Below are 12,896 nucleotides of genomic sequence, written 5' to 3'. Positions count from 1 at the left end.
GAGTCTACAAGGATTTGATTTTCAGCAACATTTATAAATATCTACAAGGAAGGTCCCACCGAGAATCTATTGTTTGAAGGTGATGGCTGACAAATATTTCTGGTTTGGAAGTAGAATCCTTGTTATTCTACCCATTCGGGTACCACAACCGTCCTCAGGCCACAGGTTTCTGTAGTGTAGTGGTTATCACGTTCGCCTCACACGCGAAAGGTCCCTGATTCGAAACCAGGCAGAAACAGCGTTTTTCACTTTTGATTTTTCTGGCCCAGTTAAGGACACTCGTCCAACACTTTGCCACCCATCATCCGTAAGCGCTGTTTTTCCATTTGGGCGCAAAAACTGTCCACAGGCCACAGGTTTCTGTAGTGTAGTGGTTATCACGTTCGCCTCACGTGCGAAAGGCCCCCTTTTCGAAACCGGGCAGAAACAGTGTGTAGCTTTAACATTTTGCAGTCGTTCAGTTTTCACGCTCTTCCCTCTCTCCTCTGACAAGGTAAGGCAATTCTGTAAATATCCTGCAGACTTTAGGTGCCAGGTCTACAATATCAGCTCTCCTGGCCCTCATCAGTGAGTCCACCAGGAAGCCCTGAAGACCGCTACTGTTTTTAGCCAGGGCCGGCTGCTTTTGGCAGATGGGCATCTGAGATAGTTTTTGTTTTATCCCTGGTTTACTACCCAAGGCTCCAAGCTGCTGGAAGTGTGAAGGTGATTAACGCTGTGAAAAAAATAAACAAAAACAGGAAGTCCTGAAGACCTTTACTGTCTTTAGCCAGGGTTGGCTGCTTTTGGTCCCCGTCGACCAGGAAGCCCTGAAGACCGTCACTGTTTTTAGCCAGGGTCAGCTGCTATTAGCAGATGGGCATCTCAGGTGGTTTTTGTTTAATCTCTGGTTTATTACCCAAGGATCCAAGCTGCTGGAAAGGTGAAGGTGTTTAAAGCTGTGAAAAAAATACACAAAAGCAGTGGAAAACTCTTAGGACAACCTTAACCTCCCCTGGCAACAGCTGGAAGCTTCCTGGGAAATTGGGGTTCAGGAGCTAGAATCCTGCAGCAATGTGTGTCGGGGAAGTTTTTTTATGGGCAGTGTTCTACCTTTTCTGGCAATGGCCCAATGGTGAAATGTTAGGGTTTGTTAGCCACAGTTGTCCCCCACTTGCATCTCTAATTTTGTTCACCTGTACTGCACCGTTCTTTGGAAATTGTGCTTCAGGTGATGGAAGCCCACAGCAATGTGTAACAGGGTGGTTCTTTTTCATTGGTGGAGATCCACCTTTTCTGGTGATGGCCTATGGCACCTATGATTTTGTTCACCTGCACCACACCATTCCTTGGAAATTGGGTTTCAGGTGCTGAAAGCCTTCCTGCAATGTTTAACTGGGTAGTTTTTTTATGGGCGGAGTTCTACCTGTTCTGGCCATGGCCTATTGATGAAATTTTAGGGTGTGTTATCTAAAGGGATTGCCCACTTGCACCTATGAATTTGTTCACCTGCACGCAACTGTTCTTGGGAAATTGGGGTTCAAATTATGGAAGGGGACAGTGTATTTTATTATGAGCATTTTCTAGTTTTGTGACAGGTCGGTATAAATTTGGGTGTCGCACCTCCTTCCTATGTAAGTGGCCCTGGGGATCCCTATTCTGTTTGTTTAATTTTGGGCTTCTAGACACACTTTTTAAACAGCAACCCTGATGTTCAATTTTCACCACTTTTTTATAATTATGACACCCATATTTAGTAATTTATTAAAGGTGTGGAGATGACATTTGTGGTACTACTAGCTACGAGGGTCCCCTATGTACCCTGAACATTTCAGGTCGGTAGGACATACTGATCAGGAGATATGGAGGTTTGTACAGGGAGAGATGTAAGGCTACAGTAGATCACATGCTGCATTCATGTAAGCCGTGTACCGGGGGCTTTCTAGGATACAGCGAAGTCACAAACAAGGAAAAGCAGCCCACTGACACCAATTTATATAAAACAGGAAGTACTTTACTGCATACTATCACAATAAACAAAATTCCAAACAATAACCCAAAGAAAACACATTAAATACATTCACCCCAGAGGTCAGCACAGCGTCCTTTTTCAAGATTGGTTATTATGACCTGCCACATACATGGACCCTAACTTACTAACTATTGCAGGTATAATCTCAGTCTCTGGTATTTCAGGCGCCAATCCTATAATGCGGTGCGTGCACGATTTTACTGACCCGGGTCTTGTTCTGGATCCATCAATGTCTTTAAACTGAAAAACAGCAACAAGTCTCTTCAGCAAACATGAGGTCCTGCAGGACAGACAACTCTCGGTTCCTCAGCTTCTCTCAGCCTTTCTGGACAACAATCCTCTTTCCTCTGGACAGGATCTACCTTGGATGGTTGTCAGCTTCACTCAGCCACAGCTTCTGAGTCTCTAGGAACACGCTGACCCTTGGATGTGAATGGATTCTCTTTTACACACACAGTCCTTGCAAGATGTCTGCTCTCCTCCTTCCTGTTTCCTCTCCAGAACAACCACACTTCCTATCAATATGAAAACTGGCAACCTATTCAGCTGTGTTAAGAAACAGCGACATCTTGTGGTTGAAATGCAAAACGTCAGTAGTCTTATATTTAATTACAACCATTAAACAGTGAATGCTATCTTCTCAATCTCACATTCATACGCAAATTGAAAGTGAAACTTTCCTGACGATTAGGTCATTGTACACACCCACTGGTATCTGCCCCCTGGCAGTTATTTTTCATGGGTAGTTTTTTTTGTTAGGACATCGGGCACGAAAGAAGCTTGATGGCACTGTGATTTCAAGCCTGTTGACCCAAAAGTTAATGATGTCACTACTGTCAGGACAGGCATCCTCCTCATTACTGCTGTCGTCAACACCATTCTCGAAGGGTATGCCCCTGCACTTCACTTGTTTGAGGTGGCTGCATCAGGTTTCACCACGATTCCAGAAAATCCCCCTTGCCTTGGCCTACACTTTTGGATGTGTGCAGCCTGCTCCCACTACTGCTGAAGCTGATGGTGCTGCTGCTGCTGCCGCCGCTACAGGAGGATACAGTGGAGGCGGTGTCCACCTGAGCTCCCTGTGTGGAATGGGGTGTGCAGAACTCCTCACACAGCAGGTCGCATAGTATTCTGCTTAGGCAGGTAACCTTTTTTTTCTCTTGCGCAGGGTTGGGTAAAACTGTGACACTTTGTCTATGTAGCGATAGTGATCCAGAAGGGTGGCCAGCCAGTAATTATCCCTGTTTTTAATGCTGCAAATGCGGGGGCCCCTCCGTAGGCATCAGAACATGTGGATACACATATTAAAGGGGTTCCCTGGGCTCATCCTCCTCCTGTCCCTCAGAAGGTGCCAAAACATCTTCTCTATCACCCACCTCCTCCTTTTCAAGCTGCAGTAGTTCCTGTTGTTCCATCACCCGCACAATGCCTGGGGTGTGACAGCACAAATGCCAGCCTATCCTATGCCTATCCAGCAACCCCAACATGGTCTCCCTCATCATCTTCATCATAATCATCTTCCTCCTCCTCCTCCTCTTGAACCACCTGATGCTGGCCAGTGTCCCTTCTTGCTCCTCCTGATGCTGGCTGTGCGCTATGGAATGTAATGTCACCCTCATCCTCCTCCCCATTTCTTCCCCTCCTCTCCCTTTGCCACTTTTAATCAGGCCACATGGTATTATCAAGCAGAAAGATGATGGGAATGACATCATTCCAGCCTGACCGCTCTCGACTCACAATGTTTGTGGCCTGCTCAAAGGGGACCAGTACCTTGCACAGCATCGCCATCTGCAGCCACTGGTCACTGGTAAAATAGCTCAGTTGTGTGGCTGTACCAAGGGCCCGCTGCCTCCATGCACCACGCTGACCAAGTAATGGCGGATGGCTAGCTTTTGCTCACACATACACTAGAGCATGTGCAGGGTGAAGTTCCATCTAGTCAAAGTGTCACAAATCAGTCTATGCGGTGGAAGCCTCTGTTGGCGCTGAATCTTGCTAAGTTCCACGGCAGCAGTTGGGGATCAGCAGACATGGCTGCAGATGGAGCGAGCCTGTCTCATTATGTTCTGCAGTCCTGGGTACATGCGGAGAAACTTTTGCACCACCAGGTTCAGTACGTGCGCAAAGCAGGGCACATATGTTATGCGGCCCATGCGCAGCACGGCCACAAGGTTGGCCCCTTTGTCGCACACTACGTTGCCTGTTGTAAGCCAGGAGGGCGTTAGCCAAGCCTCAACCTCTCTGTGCAAAGCAGACAAGAGTTCTCTGGCGGTGTGACTTTTCTCCCCCAAGGACACCATTTTCAGCACTGCCTGGCAACACGTGTGCTTGAGGGAGCCATTGTGGCGTGCCCGCTTAACCACAGTGTCTTCCGTTGCTGGTCTTCCAGGAGTCGAAAAGAGAAGGTTTGCTCGGTAGAAAGGACGAAGAAGGAGGAGGGAGAGGACTGGGGTGGCCTATGCTTTCCCACCACACCCCTTGGTGGGGGTACCAGGTGCTACAATGCCTCTTGCAGACTACCACCCACTGAGCTATGCAAGGCCACCCAGTGAGCGGTGAAGGACAGGTAGTGTCCCACTCTGTGCCTGGTTCTCCAGCTGTTCATGGTGATGTGGATTTGACTAGACACCGAGAATGTCAATGCCCGGAAAAGGTTACTCATTACATGTGCATGTACACAGGGAACAGCTGTGCGGGAAAGTAATTCCTGCTTGGTATATTCCACCGACGCTCGGCACAGGCTATCAGGTCATGGAAGGTAGCAGAGTCCACAATGCTGTATGGCAGTAGCTGCAAGGGCAATAGTTTAGCTAGACATAAATTGAGTTTGATCAGTCTTTTGTTGGTTGGGCCCATAGCCTGATTACTGGCACAGAACTCCAGTAGAGTGGGATGAAGGGACTGGGAGCCAGGGGAGCTAAAGGGGTCACTGGAGTACCCATCTTTCGGTGACAAACGTCATCTGACGCCACGAAACCTGCGGCCAGAAGCTGATACTTCCTCGCAGCGTGAAGTCTGGCTGTCACCAACCTCCTGAGACGTAGTAGCAATGACAGTTGAAGGTGTATAAGGAGTCAATAGAGGTGGAAGAAGAAACGATGTCGTGGTTACACCTCCTTCAAGAGAACGCAAGTACTGCTCCCACTTTGGTTTGTTGGTCTTGCACATTTGGGAAAGGAGCGATGTTGTACCCAAATGTGATCCGGCCTGTTCTCTGCCAATCTGCCTGTGGTGCGTGCAACCACTCTGCTGCTCTTTTTCCTTGCCTGCCTCTGCATCTGCTGGGTGTCCTGCGTCTGCTCCAGGGCCATCTCTTCCACAGTCACATCGTCTCTGACTGTTCCCCTGCTTGTGCCCACTTATCTGTGTGTTCTTTGGGACTCACATGAGGCAGATTTGCGGCCCCCCTCCATCCCCAGTCTGTTGCTGCTGCCTTTCCTCTACATCTGTTTCGGAAATGCTGCTAGCCTTTACACGCTTCGGTGGTTCCCAGGTGACATCACGGTCATCATAATCCTCTTTTTCATCCAAGCTAACCTCTGCAAATGCAGCCACTGATGCAGAACCCTCGCCCAGCAAGTGCTGTCCACACTCTCCAAGGGTCTCAAAGTCTGCCTCCTGCTCTGAAATTCGCAATGACAGTTTCTCAGGCTGTTCGTCAAACAACAAGGGAGAGTCATCAGGAGCTACAGGCACATTGGCCACGCTAACTCCTGTCTTCGCTACTCACGGCTGTGCTGGTTGCTGGTGCTGCTGCTGCAGAAGAAGAGCCTGCTGCACTTGAGGACCCTGAGACCCAGTCCACAATACTCTCAACATGACGTGGCTGTAATAAATCTACCAGCGTACTAATGCTCCGCACACATCTCAGACCTGTTTGACAACTTGTGCTGCTGCCTCCAACAGTTTGCTGCTGCTGCTGTCCTGTAGTGGCGGACTCCCTGGGAGTATCCCCCCTGCCAGATGCGGCAGGTTGGCCAATGCTACGCCTTCCCCGCATCTACTGCTCATCTTTTACTTATTCAGGAAAAAGTTCACCTGTACTAAACGGTTTCTTTGGTAAATAGCAAGTGGTATCAGAATTAAATATCTGTATTTTTTTGAGAGAAATACAGAAATTTTTCTGGCTTTTTTGATAGATAGCAAGGGGTATCAGAATTTAATATCTGTATTTTTTTGAGGGAAATACAGAAATTTTTCTTTTCTGGCTTTTTTGATAGATAGCAAGGGGTATCAGAATTTAATATCTGTATTTTTTTGAGGGAAATACAGAAATTTTTCTGGCTTTTTTGATAGCAAGTGGGATCAGCATAAAATATCTTTATTTTTTTTAGAGACATACAGAACTTTTTCTGGCTTTTTTGACAGATAGCAAGTGGAATCCAAATAAATATCTGTATTTTTTTGAGAGAAAAACGGAAATGTTTCTGGCTTTTTTGATTGATAGCAAGTGGGATCAAAATAAAATAACTATTTTTTTAGAGAAATACCAAAAATTTTCGGGCTTTTTTGATAGATAGCAAGTGGGATCAGAATAAAATATTTTTTTTTTTTGTAGAGAAATACAGAAATTTTTCTGGCTTTTTTGATAGATAGCAAATGCAATCAGAAAAAAATATCTGTATTTTTGTGAGAGAAATACAGAAAATCTTCTGGCTTTTTTAATAGATAGCAGAGTATGCCCCCTGCCAAATGTGGCAGGTTGCCCAACGCCATGCCTTCCCCGCATCAACCTCTCATCGTTTACTTATTCGGGAAAAAATTCACCTGTACTAAACAGTTTCTTTGGTAAATAGCAAGTGGTATCAGAATTAAATATCTGTATTTTTTGGAGAAAAAAAACATACATTTTTCTGGCTTTTTTTGATAGATAGCAAGAGGGATAAGAATAAAATGTCTGTTCTTTTTTAGAGAAATACAGAAATTTTTCTGGCTTTTTTGATAGATAGCAAATGCTATCAGAATAAAATATCTGTTTTTTTTTAGAGAAATACAGAAACTTTTCTGGCTTTTTTGATAGATAGCAAGTGGGATCATAATAAAATATCTATTTTTTTTGAGAGAAATACAGAACTTTTTCTGGCTTTTTAGATAGATAGCAAGTGAGATCAGAATAAAATATCTTTATTTTTTTTGGAAAAATACTGAAATATTTTTGGCTTTTTTGATAGATAGCAAGTGGTATCAGAATAAAAATATCTGTATTTTTCGGAGAGAAATACAGAAATTTTTCTGGCTTTTTTCATAAAGAGCAAGTGAGATCAGAATAAAATATCTTTATTTTTTTTAGAGACATACTGAAATATTTCTGGCTTTTTTGATAGATAACAAGTGGTATCACAATTAAAAATCTGTATTTTTTTGAGAGAAATACAGAAATTTTTTCGGCTTTTTTGATAGATAGCAAGTGGGATCAGAATAAAATATCCTTATTTTCTGAGAGAAATATAGACATTTTTATGGCCTTTTAATAGATAGCAAGTGCTATTAGAATACAATATCTGTATTTTACCGAAGCCCCTCCCTCCTTCCTATGTGTTCTCTATCATGGCTTCAGGTCGCCGCTTATCCCAATTTTAAAACACACCCCACCCTGGGACACACTTGGGAACTTTGCTCTCGATACCTCTACAAATTAGGTCTTTCATCTTTTCCATCTCCTCTTTTCCCCATTCTTGGAAACCTAGCCATTCCACCAGGATTGGAGGACCACACTTTTGTTAATTTGAATACAAGGGGAATCTCTAGAGCCTCTAATTTCCTCACCTCACAGAGGTGGAGTGGGAGAATGGAGCTGACCTCTACATCTCAGGATTTTGGACTGGATTTTTGGGGAACGGCACTACTCTCCCACTATCTCCGATCCTTACCACCTCTGGAACACTTTGACAGACCTATTACTCCATTTGAGCAGCTGTGCATGTGCAAAGGGGATATCCGACATGCCTTATCTACACTTTACACTCTTTTACAAGATTCCCACCCACCATTCTTCCCTCCCTACTTTTCGGAATGGGAAAAGGATCTAGGGATCTTTGACAGAGGACCAGAAACTGAAAATTCTGAAATGGAACCATAAAATGTCTGTAAGCAATAGGTTTCAGGAATAGAACTTCAAAATACTATCCCTGTGGTACCTCACCCCAGAGAAACTTCACAAATGTATACCTGAAGTATCAGATCAATGTGGTGTTACCATTCGGCCCTTGGGTCCATACTACACATTTTTTGGGAGTGTCCTTCTATTCAATCTTTCTGTTCCTCGGTCAGAACCATTACCCAACAGATGACAGATTGTGGAATTCCAGAAGGACCTGCCTTCTTCCTCTTACAACACAAGCATTTGTCAGAAAAAGTATATAAGAATTCGGTGTTAAGACACCCGGTGGTGGCAGCAAACTCATGTATTGTGGCGTATTGGAAGAAGGCTGAACTGCCTCCCATCCAACTTTGGCTGTGGAGGATTAAAGAGATACAGCATATGGAAGATCTGACGTCTTTGCTACAGGGAACGAGCTAAAACTCTTTAGCACGTGGTTTTATTGGTCTCAGTTTCTCCAATCGGTGGAATATGCTCGTTACTTGGGCCCATCTTGATCTGTTAATGACTATAATTGTAATAGGGACTTACCAGGATAATCCAGAATAGTAGAAGCCTGGATATATGATGTCCTCCTTAGTATAAACCATGTTATACCAAACTTAGACACCACCCAATACTTGGCCATCACGTTTCATCCCCAGACATCCGGTCATCAAGATACCCCAATACCATTGGGGCATGGTAATTCTTGCCCCCCCCCAACCCCTTACATTATTATTAGTACATGGAAGGGACCACGTTTTTAGGGCTTAAACTGCCAATTAACTATGGTCTTCAGGTCTCTGAGAGATATCTCAGACCAAAAGCATGAGGGAATTGGGTACCTTTTTATTGTTATTTTTGTTACTATTCCTCTTCCTTATGTTAATCGGTTACCTGATGTTTTGTGTTAGGGTCCACCACCATTAGGAGGCATATGCCCCCTAATGGATCTACATGTGGAATAACCACTCCCCTTATTTATTGTCTGGATTTGTTGCAATATTTTGTTTTATTTTGTATTCTGCACTTTGTATTGATATACTGTAAGTTGTTTAAAGTTTTTGCTGTACTGTGTTTCCCTCCCCTTTTTCCTTTATGTTCCCTTTCTTTACCCCCCCCCCCCCATGTGTTTGTTACTGTAAAACCCTGAATGAAAAATGTTTAAAAAAAATCTGTATTTTTTTTAGAGAAATACAGAACTTTTTCTGGCCTTTTTGATAGATAGCAAGTAGGATCAAAATAAAATATCTGCATTTTTTGAGAGAAGTGCAGAAATTGTTCTGGCTTTTTTGATAGATAGCAAGTGCTGTCAGAATTGAATATCTGTATTTTTTTTTAGGGAAATACAGAAATTTTTCTGGCTTTTGTGGTAGATTGCAAGATGAATCAGACTGAAATATTTCTATTGTTTGGACAGTAGGACAGAAATGTTTCTGGCTTTTGTGATAGATTGCAAGATGTATCAGACTGAAATATCTCTATTTTTTGGAGAGTAGGACAGAAATGTTTCTGCCTTTTTTGATAAATAGCAAGAGGTAGAAACAAAAACTGCACAATCTGTATATTTCAAGATATACAGAAAGCTCCTAACCTGTCCCTGTCACAATGCACTTCTCTCCCCACTTCTTTCCCTCACACAGAACACAAGATGGAGTGACTAACCCCTCCCTTCCTCCCTGTATATGTGCCTGTTCTGAGATCTCTGCTGATTGGGGTGCTGAGCCTTGCTGTGCTGAAAATGATTCGCTCCCAGCTGCACCATTCCCACCGTAAAAAGTCACCGTTCCCGCCCCCTGCATTTTCCCTCGTTTGTTCAGCAAAACATGACCTCATGGCGAATCACAAGGCCGTTCTTGCTTAAATGTTCGGTAAGCGAGAAAGGCCCAATTCGCCGATCACACTTACAAATCTTGCTCACTCATCCTTTCACAGCACTCATGCTGCAGCTTGGATTATCTCACAGTACAAGGTGGGCGGGGAGCAGCTTGATCGCATAGAAGCACATAGAAGATGCACGCACCCCATCCACTCAAGACAACAAGTATAGAGCCGGATCTGACAGCTCCACGGGCCAGATGTGGTTGGGCGTAGGTTGGGCACCCTTGATGTAGACAAATGATTCACACAAGGGATAGCAGTGCAAGAGAATGGAACATTCTTATGGACTGTATGTTTGCTTCTAAACACAGACCCTTAGTGTTTAACTGTACCACTTAGTCCAGACTTCCCTGCATTCATCATGTCATATGTGTCATTACCACAATTACATGAATGGACTGGCCTTATACTGGTTCTGTCCTCTAAGATATACTGAGATTTTTTTAACACTATTTATAGTATTTACATAGCACCATCAAAAGAGCTCATAATCTAATGTCCCAATTCCAGTCATATGTTTTTTTTAGTACAGTCTAGGGTCAATTTTGGGGGGCAGCCAATTAACCTAACTGCATGTTTTTGAGATGTGGGAGGAAACCAGAGTACACAGAGGAAAAGCACGTAAATACAAGGAGGACCTGCAAACTCCATACCGATAGTGTCTTGGCCAAGATTTGAACCTGGGACCTAGCACTTACCTTGCTTACCTCGAGTCACTGTGCTGCCTATATGAATTATTTGTCCAAATACCATATTTCCTTTAGGCTTTTCCTACTAAATGACAATGTTTGACATTTTCTAAGAAATGTATAACTTGCTGTCCATTTTTTAAAAAAATGTAAATATGCTATTTGTGGTGGAAATGTTTAACTCCAACAAAGTTAAAGTGAATCTAAACTCAACATTTTTACTTTACATAAAAAATATGTAAAGTAAAATTTTTATTTGAGGGTGCAAAACTACCCCTTTAAGTCTTGATCGTTGCTGCAATAAAGACTGAATAGGAGCACAAAGCTTACCAGGATATCTACATCACACATGCCGGCAGGCTTATCCATGGAGATTGGGCATCCGCAGAATGGGCATTTTTTCCATTTAGAGGAAAGAGATCCCATGTGTGTGCAGTAAGATGGGCTCTCTTTTATTTCCTCTTTAAGGCGGGCTAAGTGACCTAATGTAGTGTAGTGGGAGATCGGGTGACGTAACAAAAAGACCAGAAAAGAAGATTGAAGATGGCGGCGCCCGGCACTTCCTCAGAACTGGGAGAAGAACATGCTCGAGGGATCTGCAGGAATAAAGGTGAGTGTGATTTTTTTATTTTCACTTTAGTTCCGCAGTACTTGTTCGTAGCAGGTACTCTTATCATTGATATAGTTATTACTTGTAGCCCAGGTATACCCAAATATTTTGCTTGGGGTGTCATTATAATGAATGGCACCACAAAGCATGTTACTGTACCGTACACAGGTCAGTGTGTTGCACTGCTATTCACTCCTAATGGCACCCCAACACGTTCAGCTAATGCACATACAGCAACACATTCTAACACGTAAAAAACCTTGGAGTTTATTTACTAAAGTAATATAGGCTGTTCACCTAGCAAAATGAATTATCCTCTTGCAAAGTATATTTCACATAGCTTGGTAAGTGAAATAAAGCTTCGTTCAATCATTCAATAAACTACAAGAAAAAATCTTGTACAAAGCAGCTTATTCCTTAAGCAAACTAACAATTTTTGGTGCTTTTTTTTGTTCAATATAGAAAGATTATGATTGGTCATGTGGCATGTCATGACCTGAGCATGGCGTGACCTGAGCTTACCAATCTTCCACAAAACACTTCTTGGGATGACATTTACATTCACTGGTATGCAATAAAGGCTAATGTAACGAAACACCATGACATTTAATTTAATGTATATATTGAAAGGGAAGTAACATTTCCCCAAAGAAGAAAAAATACCCTCACTTTGAACCTTACAGCTCCTCCACAATACATAACAGTTGCACTAATGCAATATTTCAAATACATGGGGCTGCTCAAATAACATAAATGGTGTACTGGGAAAAATGACAGAAAATGTTTTTTCCCCAATTTTTTTCTATTTTTTCCAATAGGAGAACTAAAAAGATCTATTCACCAAAAACAATGCGTAATTCATAATACATTACCAAGGGTTCAAAATAAATCCTGTCAGTTCAATTTTCATGGCTCTGATAAATTTATATGCAGATTCTCTGTTTTTTGTTTTGTGCTTTGTTTTTTTTGTTTTTTTTGTTTGTTTTTTGCAGAATGCGACAGCCCTATTCAATAGAAAAAAATCTGCCTGAAAACAGTGTGCATTCACCTTATGTTAGATCAGCCACAATTGCTTCACTCTTTTGTAAAATATCCTAATTCTTTAAGTAATGCCCTTTCCTGTGCTATTGGTCCCTGGAAAGTTTTGGTCAAGCATTGCTTGTTAAAAGCGTCCTGCTGCATGCCAGTTTTACACTGCTGTATCATCTTATCACTTTGTCTTTATCACATTCTTAAGTCTCCCTCAATAAAAATGTAAAAGTGTAAATCTCTATCATTTGTGATCTTCTAATTCTTAATAAGAGTTTGATAGAAATTGACCAGCAGCAGGGCAGTTTACATCAGCAAGAAACATGAAATCTTCTTTTCAATTACTTACCAATTTCAATCTGCCAGTCAAAGTGGGTTTATAACAATTTGATGAAAACATGTAGTTCTACTAAGCTTGCCTGAAAAATGCCTTTTTATAAAAAATGAAATCAAATTGGGGTGCTGCAGCAGTATGTTAGTGAAGCTAATAGTGAAATAAATTATTTTTTTTACCTTATTAAACAGGTATATTTAATATAAAGGAATTCATCCCTCTCAACTTTTGGAAACAGAGAAAATAAACATTTTTAATTC

At 42.5% G+C, this 12,896-nt stretch overlaps 2 non-coding genes across 2 annotated transcripts; both read left to right on the top strand.

Annotated features, from left to right (window-relative positions):
• Positions 1 to 165: 165 nt before the first annotated feature.
• Positions 166 to 238, top strand: TRNAV-CAC (transfer RNA valine (anticodon CAC)). The gene has a single exon. It is a non-coding gene; the product is annotated as a tRNA-Val (tRNA).
• Positions 239 to 356: 118 nt separating this feature from the next.
• Positions 357 to 429, top strand: TRNAV-CAC (transfer RNA valine (anticodon CAC)). Its single transcript has one exon. It is a non-coding gene; the product is annotated as a tRNA-Val (tRNA).
• Positions 430 to 12,896: the final 12,467 nt, after the last annotated feature.

Source organism: Pyxicephalus adspersus, chromosome 4 (assembly GCF_032062135.1).
Source record: "Pyxicephalus adspersus chromosome 4, UCB_Pads_2.0, whole genome shotgun sequence".
Taxonomy (NCBI): Eukaryota; Metazoa; Chordata; class Amphibia; order Anura; family Pyxicephalidae; genus Pyxicephalus; species Pyxicephalus adspersus.
This window is presented reverse-complemented; position numbering and strand designations above follow the sequence as displayed.